Source organism: Lemur catta, chromosome 4, assembly GCF_020740605.2.
Source record: "Lemur catta isolate mLemCat1 chromosome 4, mLemCat1.pri, whole genome shotgun sequence".
Classification (NCBI taxonomy): Eukaryota; Metazoa; Chordata; class Mammalia; order Primates; family Lemuridae; genus Lemur; species Lemur catta.
In genome coordinates, this window is record NC_059131.1 from 45,218,240 (window position 1) to 45,231,699 (window position 13,460).

The following is a 13,460-nucleotide window of genomic DNA, read 5'->3' on the forward strand; positions in this document are numbered from 1 at the left end:
TCTGTCTCCATGGGATGCTTGGGTCTGTGTCCATCTTTGGCTCTGGGGGTCTCCAAAACAAGAGCTTCCCTCTGCCAGGTGCTAGCTGCTGCACAGGCATCAACAGTGGGTTTGCTCTGGGACTGGCTTGCCCATTGCTCAGTCAGTGCTCTCAGATAATCCCCGGATGCCTCTGATGCATCTCAGTCTGTGCAGATATGATTTGTGTCTCTGCTACAAAGTAGCAGATAGTCCTTCCTAGAAAGCCCTCCCAGAGTGTCTGCGGAGGAGACACCTTGCTGTTTACCACCTTGCCCATGCCAGGCCCACTAACTCAGCTCCTCCTGAGTCCTCTCTTTGAGGGGCATAAAGAAATTTCTGTATCTTGTCCATGCCACATGGCAAGTGAGATCAGTTTACAGAAAACAAATTCCGCACCTTCCTCTGACTAGCTAAGTGGCATCACTGGGTTCCTTTTATGTGGCATCACCCATTACATATCTAAATGGTACCATTTCAACATCTGCCTACATTAGAACTCTTAAATTGGTGGAGGGTCAAAGGAACAATGGCAGAGGTTATAAGAAACTTTTCTAAAATTTATAGCATGTATTTTGTGTCTTGTCCCAAGTTCACACATTTTCCTCTTGAGGAACTTAAGCCTCTGTGGCTGTACCTCTCGAGTCCAGACAAACTTTCAAGAGAATCTTCTGATTCAGTGATTTTGGCTTTTGCTAAGTTTAGATTTGTTATCTAGAACATCTTTTGGTAAAAATCAACAGCACGATATACAGAACCAATTTTAGCGATGACTTATATAAGTTGATTGAAAGTTTGCATTGCCACCCAAATTCTCATTTATTTTTAAAATAATTAGTTCTTTTTTTATTATTATTACAGAGGAGATTGAATAATAGCCTTTTGAAATCTATGCAAAGTGAAACAGCAGAATCTTCAACATTGGGAAGATAAGAAGTTTTCCTCCAGTTAATTAAAGGAATAAGAATTATGGAACTTTATAAACATTTAATTATGTCATTAAGGTAAGAGTTGGCTAGCAAGGTTGGGACTGGAGGTGGGGGAGAGACTGCCATGGGCCACTCCATAGATTGACTTTGATCTTTCAGGGTTCTGCCAATGCTCACACTGTGACTCTGCATTTTTGGAAGATTGCAACTGGATTGACCCATTTCTTATAAAGATATTTAACAGTTCAGATAAAATGACATCAATACATATTTTTCTAATGGAATTTTAATTTTTTCTTGTTAGAAGTGCTAAACATGAACAGGTTGCCTCTGAATGTGAAAAGCCAAAAAAGAAAGTTTTCCCGGTATGGTTGGCAGCATTCTTAGGCATGCCTCTGAACATTGCAGAATGTCTATTAGCCTCTCTCTATCTTAGTTTCTCATATGTCAAGTGGAAAAAAATAGTAACACCTTTGCAATACTAATCGTAGCTGCAATTTATAGACTTATTTATTTAGTCCTGTGTACCAAGGCCTTTACTTTCTTTCACTTAATTCCCACAACAAACTTATGAGGTAGGTTTTATTATACCTGTTTTACTAGTGATACAAACTGAGCCTCAGAGATATTAACTAACCTGTCCTAGGTCATACAACTGAGTGGGATCCTAATCCAGGCATTTATGGCTAAAAGACCATCCCCTTATCTGCTCTGGTCAGTTACCTGTCTTTCCTACCCTACCAAATTTGTTAGAAAGATCAAATACAACCATGTATGTAACAATATAAGCCATTTTTGACTAGGCAAATTCTTTTCAAGGTATTTTTCCCCTCCCTATTTATTTTCAGTAACATTTTGGTTTTTTGCACTATTGATAAGAAAACATAAAGGAAGACAATAGAAAATATTAATTATGAAATGTGCTGATGATTAAATTCTTTTAATTAAGAAGAGAATATAATCATGGCATCTATCTATTTGCACCTTTCTTTGATTTGCCTTTGGTTTCTCTCAGAAGAATCATAAAATTATTTATAGTTTGTTTATTAGAATTTGTGGTCGGGAGGGAATTATCTATGATTTTTTATGATTTATATCTCAGCTAATAAAGAAATGTGGCCCAGATACTGTTAATGTGTCCCTTGAAAGAAAAGTTGTCTGGAAGATTATATACTCTCCTACTAAAATTGTCCTCTTCATATAAGACATATACATATATGAGAAATAAGTTCTTTTTAAGGAATATTAGAATAAGATTTATTGTTAGAAAACTGCATCTGCATAGCCCTTCTGGATAGTGGTAGGAGCAATTGGAGTGGAATAATAAGGAGAGAAGGATGAATTTAACCAAACAAGCAAAAGATATCTGCAAAGAAAACTATAAAAATTGAGAAAAAAATTAAAGAGAATACATCAAAAAAACGGAAAGACATCCCATATTCATAGGTTAGAATTAATATTGTTAAAATGAGCATACTACCAAAAGCAATCTACAGATTCAGTGCAATCCCTATCAAAATACCAATGGCATTCTTCACAGGAATAGGAAAAAACAATCTTAAAGTTCATATGTAACCACAAAAGTTCTCGAACAGCCAAAGCAATCCTGAAGCAAAAAGAACAAGCCTGGAGGCATCATACTACCTGATTTCAAAATATATTACAAAGCCATAAAAATCAAAATCTCATGGAACTGGCATAAACGCAGACACATAAATCAATGGAACAGAATAGGGAACTCAGAAAAAAAGATACATGCATTTATAGCCAACCTATTTTCAATAATGGTACCAAGAACATACACTGGGGAATGGACAGTCTTTGATGAATGGTGCTGAAAAAACTGGATAACCATATGCAGAAGAATGAAACTAGTCCCTTATTTATCACCATATCCAAAAATCAATTCAAAATGGATTAAAGACTTAAATGTAAGACCTGAAGCTATGAAAATACTGGAAGAAAACATTGGGGAATCTGGGCAAAGATGTTTTTGGGTAAGATCTCAAAAGCACAGGCCACAAAAGCAAAGATAAATGGAATTACATCAAGCTAAAAGCCTTCTGCCCAGCAAAAGAAACTATTAACAAAGTGAAGAGACAACTTACAGAATGGGAGAAAATATTTGCAAACTATCCATCCAACAAGGAATTACTAACCAGAATATATAAGGAATTCAAACAACTCAATAGCAAATAAACCAAATAATCCAGTTAAAAATGGCAAAAGATCTGGAATAGATCTTTTTCAAAAGAAGATGTGCAAATGTCCAACAGGTATATGACAAAATGTTCAACATCACTAAGCATCAGGGAAATACAAATCAAAACCACACTGATATATAATCTCATACAAATTAAAATAGCTATTATCAAAAAGACAGAAAATAGCATATGCCAAAGCAGTCCTAAGCAAAAAGAACAAATCTGGAGGCATCATATTATCAGACTGGGAACTATACTGTGAGGCTATAGTAAACAAAACAGCATAGTATTGGTATAAAAATAGAGACATACCAATGGAACAGAATAGAGAACCCAGGTATAAAACTATCCACCTATAGCCAACTGATATATGAAGAAGCAGACAACAACTCATGCTGGAGAAATGAAGCTCCATTAAATAAATGGTGCTGGAAAAAATGAATAGCTACATGCAGAAGAATGAAACAGGACCCCTATCTCCCATGATTCACAAAAATTAATTCAAGATAGATAAAAGGCTTAAATATAAGGAAAGAAAACATAAGAATTCTAGAGGAAAATGTAGGAAAAAACTCTTCTTGATATCAGTCTAGGCAAAGAATTTATGACTAAGACCCCAATGGCAATCATAGCAACAACAAAAATAAATAAATGTAATTTGATTAAACTAAAAAGCTTTTGCACAGTTAAGGCAATAATCAACAAAGCAAATAGATAAGATACAGCATGGGAGAAAATATTTGTAAGCTATACATCTGATAAAAGGCTAATATCTGGAATCTACAAAGAACTCAATCAAATCAGCAAGAAAAAAACCAAACAACCCCATTAAAAAGTGGGCAAAACATATGAATAGAAGCTTTTTAATACAAGATACATGAATGGCTGGCAAACATAAGAAAAAATGCTCAATATCACCAATCATTAGGGAAATGCAAATTAAAATCACAATGAGATATCAACTTACCCCTGTTAGAATGACTTTCATTAAAATTCATTTTAATGAAACAGATTTAGAAACAACAGATTTTGGCATGGATGCAGAGAAAATGGAATGCTTATACACTGTTGGTGGGACTGCAAATCAGTACAACCTCTATGGAAAATAGTATGGAAATTCCTCAAAGAACTAAAAGTAGACCCACCATTCAATCCAGCAGTCCCCTACGGGGTATCATGAATTGAGTGGATTAACAAAATGCAGTGTATGTATATCATGGTGTACTACTCAGCTGAAAAAGGATAAATGAATGCCTTTTGCAACAATTTGGATGGAACTGGAGACCATTATCCTAAGGGAGGTATCACAAGAATGGAAAAACAAACACCACATGTACCCACTATTAAATTGAACTAACCAATGAGGACATGTGTGCACAGAGGAATGTAAAACTTCATGGAAATCAAGTAGGAGAGAGAGGAAAGAGGGGAGGGGCAAAAACCTACCTAATGGGTACAATGAACACTATCTGGGTAATGCACACACTTATAGCTATGATTCAAGCATTACAAAAGCGATCCATGTAACAAAAAACATTTGTACCCCCTTAATATTTTGAAATAAAAATATAATAGTAAAAAAAAAAGAGAAAACATACACTGATAAGGATATGGAGAAGAGAGAATACTTGTTCTCTGTTGGTGGGAATGTAAATTCATACAGTCCCTATGGAACACATTCTGGAGATTTCTCAAAAACCTAAAAATGGAACTACTATATGATCCAGCAATCCCCTTTCTGGGTATATATTCAAAAGAAAGGAAATCAATATATCAAAGAGATATCTACACTTCCATGTTTATTGCAGAACTTTCACAATATCAAGATATGGAATCAACCTAAGTGTCCATCAACAGTGAATGGGTAAAGAAAATGTGGTATATACACACAATGGAATACTATTCAGCCATAAGAAAGAATGAAATGAATACTATTCAGCCATGAGAAAGAATGAAATCCTATCATTTGCAGCAACATAGATGGAATGGAGTACATTATGTTCAGTGAAATAAGCCAGGCAGAAAAAGACAAATATTGCATGTTCTCACTCACACTTGGGAGCTAAAAAAATTGACCTCATGGAGGTAGAGGGTAGAAAATGGATGACGGTTACCAGAGGCAGGGAAGGGGAGGAGAAAGGGCAGGATGAAGAGAGTTTTATTAATGAGTACAAAACTATAGTTAGAAAGAATAAGTTCTAGTGTTCCATAGCACAGTAGGGCAACTGCAGATAACATAATTTATTGTATATTTCAAAATGGCAAGAAGAGCAGCTTTGGACTGTTCCTAATACAAAGAAATGACAATTGTTTGAGGTGATAGATGTTGCGATTACCCTGTTTCAATCGTTACACATTGTATGCATGTGACAAAATATCACATGTACCCCATAAATATGTCCAACTTTATGTGTCCATAAAAAAAGAGAGAAGGTAAAATAAATATCATTAAAAGACTAACATTATATATTATTGGCATAATTCAGTTTTGACATATATGGAAGATTAAAAAATAGAAAGCAGACATAAACACTTTTCGAGATTTACATTTACTTTACAAATTTAATTAGCCAAACATTTTTCAACTCTCTTTAAAATTGCCCTCTACTAAGTCAGAAGACTTTTAAATTGATCACATAAACTCTTGAACTCTTGGCCTCCAGGTGCCTTATCTTAGCTCATCCATCAAGCCACAAGAATTTTCTTTTTAATTTCTATAAAGTGCTCCAGGCTCTGATGATCCTTTATCCTTTCACACCCTCACTATGTCAGACCAAATTCCATCCTATTTTCTTTGTTACTATATAATTTGGTCTGTCTTGTTTTTATTTTCCAGACTCTCTTCACTTGCTTTTGCTTTTTAATCTCTCTTTACTGACTTCAAGTGCCTTTCAAAAAAAAAAAAAACAGACACTTACCTTCAACAAGTGGACAAGTGGACAAGCTGCTTCAATCAGTAGATTCTGCTTTTCTCTCCTTCACAGAATAATTGCTGTTTAGCGGTTCCTTGCCATTTCATCACTTTTCTTGAGACTGTGATAAGGTATGTGTACCGTACTCCAGGAAGGAGTCTTTAGGGGCTCTGCAAGCTCTTCTTTTCCCTTTTTCATTAGTACTAGAGTGTATATATGGTCATTAGTAGAGTGTATATATGGTCAGCCACATAATTTTCTTTCAGGAATACACTGATTAAGGCATTTATTATCTTATGATAGGGCCTCCCTTCCTATAAGCATTGACACAAACATGCTCAGGGTAATTTCTCTCACCTCATTATCCCCCTTCTTTGCCTCCTACTTCTCTTTCAAACTCCATTTTTCTTGTTCCCTAAGTATTATTAGGTACTCTAGTTTTATGTTCTCATGAGGAATTTTTAATTGTAGCACTTACTTTAAAGCAATACAATCAGATTGTTTATCTTTCCCTCTCCAATAGACACCTCGGTAGAAGAACAATGTCTTCCTCAAGTGTGATAGTCCGAGGATTTAGCATACTATGCAGTACATAATAGGGGCTGGGTGATAGTGGATGAAGAATAAACTGTTCAATAGAATTACTGCTGTAAATTAAGGGTGGGATATTTGATTAAAGGAAAAAATTGCTACAGAAGAATAGGAAACTAAAATGGGTTGATTTAGAGAATACAAAAGCTAAAAAAATGAGTTAAGAGTATCTGTAGAGTTCCTGCCTTTTCATCTGCGGAGCGAGTTCCCCATGTTCTCCAAGGTTGACTCCAAAGGCACAACCAAGCTCCTCCCAAGTCAGAGTTTTTGGCAGAGCAAAGGATCAGGCACAGGCCTGTGTTATTTGCTGATATCATTTTAATATCTTCTAGTACTAAAGGCCAACTAGGGTGTAAAAGGGTATAAAAGCTTCTATGAGCTCTGAAAGTTAATTTATTTCAACACACATGTATTGACAGCCCACTCTGTGCTGGAGCTACAGACACAGAGATGCCTGGGACACTGTCTCAATAGTAATGCTCTTTCCTCAATTCAATTAACTATGCCAGTCACTTCAGTTGGTCTCTATCCCAGACATCCGTAACATCGCTCTAGGAGATCTCTAATACTTTCTTGTGAAGAATTCCAAATGGCTTCTTTTCCTATAGATATGTCATTCTTCTTTACCCACTGTGAATTTAACCTTAATTTTTCAGTAACTAATATACCCAAATAAAGTTCTAATAGATAGTTAAGGTTAAATTGGTAGTTTCTTACTATAAATTATTTTTCATTTATTCACTTGAAAATATTTATTATGCAATGTCTATCCATCTAGAATGTTTCTGTCCACTATAATACATAGATGAACAAGATACAAAAATATTCCTGTTTTCATAGAGCTTAGCCCTAATATTCCCATGAGGCATCAGACAATAAGCAAATATAAACTATATCAGTCAGCATTTATTCTACAATAGTGCTATGAAACAAACAATTCTAAAATCTCTGAATTACAATATCAAACATTCCTTTGTCTCAGTAACAGTTCTGTGGGTCAGCTGGAAGGTGACTGATGTTAGCAAGGTTCAGTTTATCTTGGTTCTAAACTGTCAGTTGGGATCAGATCTGCTCCTCTTGTCTCTTATGTCTCTCTGGGCCGGCAGCTATCTGGGGCATGCACTTCTCATGGAGAACAACAGAAGTGCAAGAGGATAAGCCAGATCATGCCAGCAAGTCTAAATCTCTGCTTCTGTCTCCTTTACTAACATTTCATTAACCAAAACAATTCACATGCCAAGCCCAACATAAATGGATCAAGGAAGTATTTTTCACTCATTGTGGGAAGAACTGCAAGTTTCATAGGGAAAAGTGTGAATGTATAGTTTTATAATAGGAAGGGAATGCAGATTAAAAATAATAACTTACTCTGTTTACCACAGTCTGCACTCTTCAGAATTGCTCATGTTCCTTCTGCATCTGGTATATACTCACTGCCATCCTAAGAAATCCACAAAATCTCACCTAATTTATCAGGTTCAAAGTCCAGGATCTCATGGTCCATGTCAGGTCTAGATGGAGCTGCTCTTGATCTGGACATCTATAAACTGAAAGGATATGTTATCTGCCCCCACACATTTACTATACAATGTTGGAATATGGACAGGATAAACAAATTAAACAGTTGCATGAAACAAGGAGAAAACTGGAAGAAACGTAGAAGTCAACTGATCTATAGCAATCTTGAAATTCTGCTAGGCAAATTTTTCCAGATTCCTCTACAAAGAGATTGGCATGTACTTCGATTAGGCCCTGGCTCTGCACCTGGGAGTTTATCACCACTCTACTGTTGTACATGGGTTTTTGCTCATCTCAGAACTCCTTCCTTTTTCATTTTTGGCTTTTCTGAGGAGTACTAGAGAATATACTCTCTTGACAGGTGAACAGATTTCTCAGCCTGCTTCCTGCCTGTAAAATTTTGGGGGCTCCAGAGAGCTTTAAATATCTCAAATAGACATAGTCTTTTTAAATCCAAGCTGGTAGCAATTTTGCCAATATGGCTCTCTGAAAAACTTTGTGGGTTTTCTGTTTGATTCCAGTCAACTACATGTGCCAAATGCCTCACCATAATTCTTTTAGAAGTATGCTCCTTTCTAGATAGTATAGGTACTTTGCATGTATTAGGCATCTGTGAGATGCACCCTCAGTCTCCTTAATCTTTTCAGAGATCTTACCAATGGGTGTGATGACCACTTTCTTGATTTTAGCTTTACTTTATGCCAATGTTCTAATAGAAATGTTGTCTATAAAGAGAAATGGTTTAATTTTTAAAACTTTCAATTTCCAGAATTCTTGGGTTCTCTCAATTACTCTCAATCCTGTTTGTAAACCAGTGGATTCTTTTCCAAGCTTATCTCTTTCATGGAGTAACTTATCAAATGCAGATAATAGCAGTCAACTTATACTATGAATATCTGTCCCCCAAACTTCCCAACCCAATGCCATGAGTACATTTTGCATAATTATTTCCTTCTAGATTATTATAGCAACAGTTTTATCAAATGTTTTGGTGCTATATAAGATGGGTTTTCATTTTTCCCGGTTCCTATTTCAGTGTTTTTATACTTTCTTCTCTATTTCCCATGGGATCCCAAACCAATGACACATGTTTTAACATTTTTTTTACAGGAGAAGCCCATTTCTTATACAGTTTTTATGTTAACTAGCAATTGCCACAATAATGCTATATGACAAACCTCATACCCAAACCCAAAACTCAGTAACTTAAACAAGTATTTATCTTCTTGCTAATGGTCTCATGGGTTGGCTGAAACATCACTACTTCAGGTCACGGGAGGACTTGGCTATGGGCTTTTAATTAGGTTCGGTTTTGTCCTAAGAGTCTCTTTATTCTTCTTCAAAAAGTTACTACCTAGGTATAGTTTTCTACTAGGGCATGGTAAGAGCACCAGGACCCAAGCAAGACACACAACATATTTAAAATCTCTGTTGTCATCACAGCTGCCAACATTTAATTAACCAATGCAAGTCACAGGGCTAAGCCTAACATCCACAGGGCAGGGACTATTTTCTACCCACAGTTACATGTTACATGGCATGTATATTAAATAGTAAAGAGGTAGTCAAGAATTAAAGAACAGTTCAGGCTAGCATAAACACAAACAGTAAAACATCAGTATAAATTCTGTGATTAAAATAAAACAGGTTTACAAAATGCCTGAAAAGCCATTAAGAAAAGTTTCTTTGAGAGAACATTTTAACTGAGGCTGAATGTATTCCAGGCAGAGGAAACAGACAGTGCAAAGACTCAGATGCAGGGATAAGCTCAAGGTGATGGAGGACCTAAAGTAAGACCCGGGAGGATAGTAGGAGATGAAATCAATGAAGTAGGTAGAGGCCAGATTATTTAGCCCTCTTATTATCATTGTTATTTGCAAGATCATATAACTGGGCATTTCAGAGGATTATTTTCCAAATGCTGGAAAAAATACTTTTTGTGAGTCCTATTGGTTGTCATGATAACCCATGAATAGGGTAGCAGAATTCAACAAATCTGGGAAGTTTTATATGGATTGAATTGTATAATCCACTCTAAATAATTTACCTTTTCAATAGCTTTTATTGAAGTGTTGACCTGCTAAGTTGTTTCAATGGGAACACCTGAGAGTACTAAGATTCTTGACTAGAGAGTTACCAGCTGAAGTGATAAAATGGTGGCCTCTGAAACTACTTGGCTTCTTAACAGTTCTAGGTATTTCTTCCCACCTCCACCTCTGGGCTTTTAGAGCTAAATGGAAATATAAAGGAGTTGGAGCACTCTTTCCCCCTATTAATCTCATTCTTGGGAGAATTGTCTTATTCTTTACTCCCCTGAAGGTTTTCTAGATATATGATAGTAACAGCTCTGATCGGTGGTGGTGTCATTTCCTAGTGAAGTTCGTGTACTGGTTCTTTGGACAGGGGGTCAACCCTGGGTATGAAACCCACAGGTAACCCTATGCCCTCAGGAACTTCATGGTTAATAGGAGATGCAGAATAAATTTAAACGAGACACATTCATGACCATAAATAGTGTGGTCACATGCAAAGCCAGTTGTAAGTATCTCAAAATTTCACCAAATCAGACACACAAAGATGCTATAGCATGAGGTCTTGAGTACTTTCTAGAAATGACCTTTGATCTTTGCCCAATGTGAAAAATTTTGTTTAAAATTGGCATTTAATTAACCAGATTTTCGTTTGTCCTCATCTTTCCACAGATTTAAGGAAAAGAGAACTATTCAGCTTTCAAACACATGAAAAAAGCACATTGAAACCAGCAACATGGAGAAGCTGCTGCTCTCCCCGGGTCACAGCGACACCTTTACAGGTGTGCCCTTGAGTTCTATTAAGAATCACCAGTTAAATAGGTGAAATACACAGCTGTAAATTTATACTGCAGCATCTTTTAGCAGGAAAGAGGCTGTGTCTAGATAAATCAAGATATCCTTGCTGGTAGAGATCAGACACAATAATGCAGTTTTTCAGGAAAAATAAACGTGATGGTGTTTATTTCACACACATTTGTTTGTCAGAGCACTTCAAAGTGGTGGGCAGAGATCAGTTAAGCATTGCCACCTGTCCCATAGGTTGTGCTTCTCCTTTTCAGGTGGGACTCAGAGGTCATTAGCACTGGGGTGGTTCATCCTCTGTTCAGCTTCTGTGCCACGACGTAGGCCAGGAATCCTGCCAGGAGGAGGACTTGGGTCCTGGCTCCTAACCACCCCTGTTGGACTCCAGCTGCCAGCACCGCCCAAAGAAGAGAGCATGCCGCCCGGCCTTAAGAAAGCTTGCAGCTCCTGAGAGTGGCAGGTTAAAAACCTATAGGATGGTTCAATCAAAGGCATTCCCTTGCTCCGTCCTGTGCCGCTATTGTACGTTGGAACACATGCTGCTAGGAGACAAAGAGGACATGCGCTTATTTTCAAGCGTAGGACTTTGGAACCACTTGGGAAGAATATTCTTGATTGAGAACCAAAACATTCCATGATGCTTAACAAACCTGCAAATTGAAAAATCAGCATCGGCCTGTGCAGCCAGGAGGCAGGAGAAGGACCTATACCCTGGGAAAAAAAAAATCAAAATATTCCTTAAATGATATTTGTGTGCATTTACAAAATTATGGCTTTCTGAATCAAAGGCTCAAGCTGTTTTCATCCAAGAACATATGTTGTGCCGTTAGACAATATCTCAGCCTGCCGCCGCCCATGACAGACCCTGCCGCATCGCATAATGGACAGTCCCTCGAAAAAGGCACCGCAGCTCAGTCAGTGCCCCTGTAATAATATTTTAAAATAAATGATATGCATCATTAAATCACTGAGGATGACTAACTCAATTTTAGAAAACCCACAACTCCAGCAATCATAGTTACAGCTCTGATTTGAATATTTTCACTTTCACCTGAGCAGCCAGCGGGAGCCAGTCAGGCAGATTGGGCATCCAGGCAGAGAGGAAGGCTGTGTCTCCCAGGAGCAGGAGGGAACCTGTGATTATGTAGTTACAGTAACGTCGGCTCATGCCTCCCGTCCGCCTGGGCTTTTTAGGCTTTTCCTTCCTCCCTTCTTGCCTTCTTATTTACATATCACAGGCATCCTCTTTGTAAAGTTATTTTAAATAATTTATTAGATTGATCTTTTTAAAATTCTACCATGGCTAAATGTCATAAGGAAAAAAAAATAAGTCTTCTAAACTTATTTAAAGGTTTCTACTGGAGTAGACCGGTTACCTGCTTCACTGCTGATATTCTAAAAATACCTCCGTGTCCGTACTATTATCCATTCTTCACGTCCAATTGCTCTGTTATGGTAATAGTCAGAAGCACACCATGCAGTAATTACTTACAGCTGACTGAAGAAAAGAATATTCAACTCCCCCACTGTTCCACTAGAAGGTCTTTATGCACTATTAACTCATTCCTGTTTATTAATACTCTACTGGTAATTCAGACTGCTGCCTCTTAGGTTTGTAATAGGAGGACTATTAAACAGCAATTACTGACCATATGGGTTGGCGAATATTTGTTGTTTTTTTGGTGGGCTTTTTCCCCCTCCTTCCAACTTGTTTTTTAAGAAGCCATATTACAACATGGTAAAAGTATCATCACATCTGCATGAGATTAGCAAGCTTGGCAGTATTTCTCCCTTAGAAAAATGTGGATTTATTCCCAGATTATCACGGCTAGTTTAGGAAAAAGAGATCATGGGAGAAACAGGAAAGTGCGGAAGATTGTTCTCATGTGGGAAGACCCCTATTTTGGAAGATATTTCAGATCTTGTATTCCCTAAATCACTCAGTAGGCTGTTTTCTCTTACTGACTTTGAAGGAGCGCTGACCCACCCTCAAGCACCCTCAGCTTCTGAAAAGCAAGCATATCTACTGAGGAATCCAAATTTAATACCACTTTCCCTACCACATTTAATACCAGTTCCCTGAGCATTTGGAAGTGGTCACTTTAAAATTTAAGAATTAGTAAATTCATCTCCCAAAGAGCAGGTATGTGAACCCTAGGAGATGACACAGGGCTCCTCCTGGGAGAGGGATGGCATGAGTAATGGGTTCAAGTGAGGCAAGCAGGTGGTAAACGATGATTATGGTAATAATAATGTGTGTCTCTTTTGCAGGTAGTGAGCACTAAGCACGTTGCAGGCATTAAACATATTGAAATGGAGTAGTGTCTTTGAGAAAAGTAGGAGCCCAGGAGCTAATTTTCATTGGAAAATGATAGCTGGAGATCTAGACCAGGTAAGTCACTTGACCAGCAACCTCCACCCGGGTGGTGGCAGAGGCTGAGTGTCTAGGCTCTG

At 37.3% G+C, this 13,460-nt stretch overlaps 2 long non-coding RNA genes across 2 annotated transcripts in view; both read left to right on the plus strand.

Moving 5' to 3' along the window:
- LOC123636939 overlaps positions 1 to 13,460 on the plus strand; it is a 199,684-nt gene that overhangs the window by 171,839 nt on the left and 14,385 nt on the right. The gene's annotated exons all lie outside the window — the stretch shown is intronic.
- On the plus strand, positions 798 to 11,597 carry LOC123636938. The gene is made up of 3 exons (XR_006734707.1): positions 798 to 1,022; positions 10,875 to 10,984; positions 11,264 to 11,597. It is a non-coding gene; the product is annotated as an uncharacterized LOC123636938 (long non-coding RNA).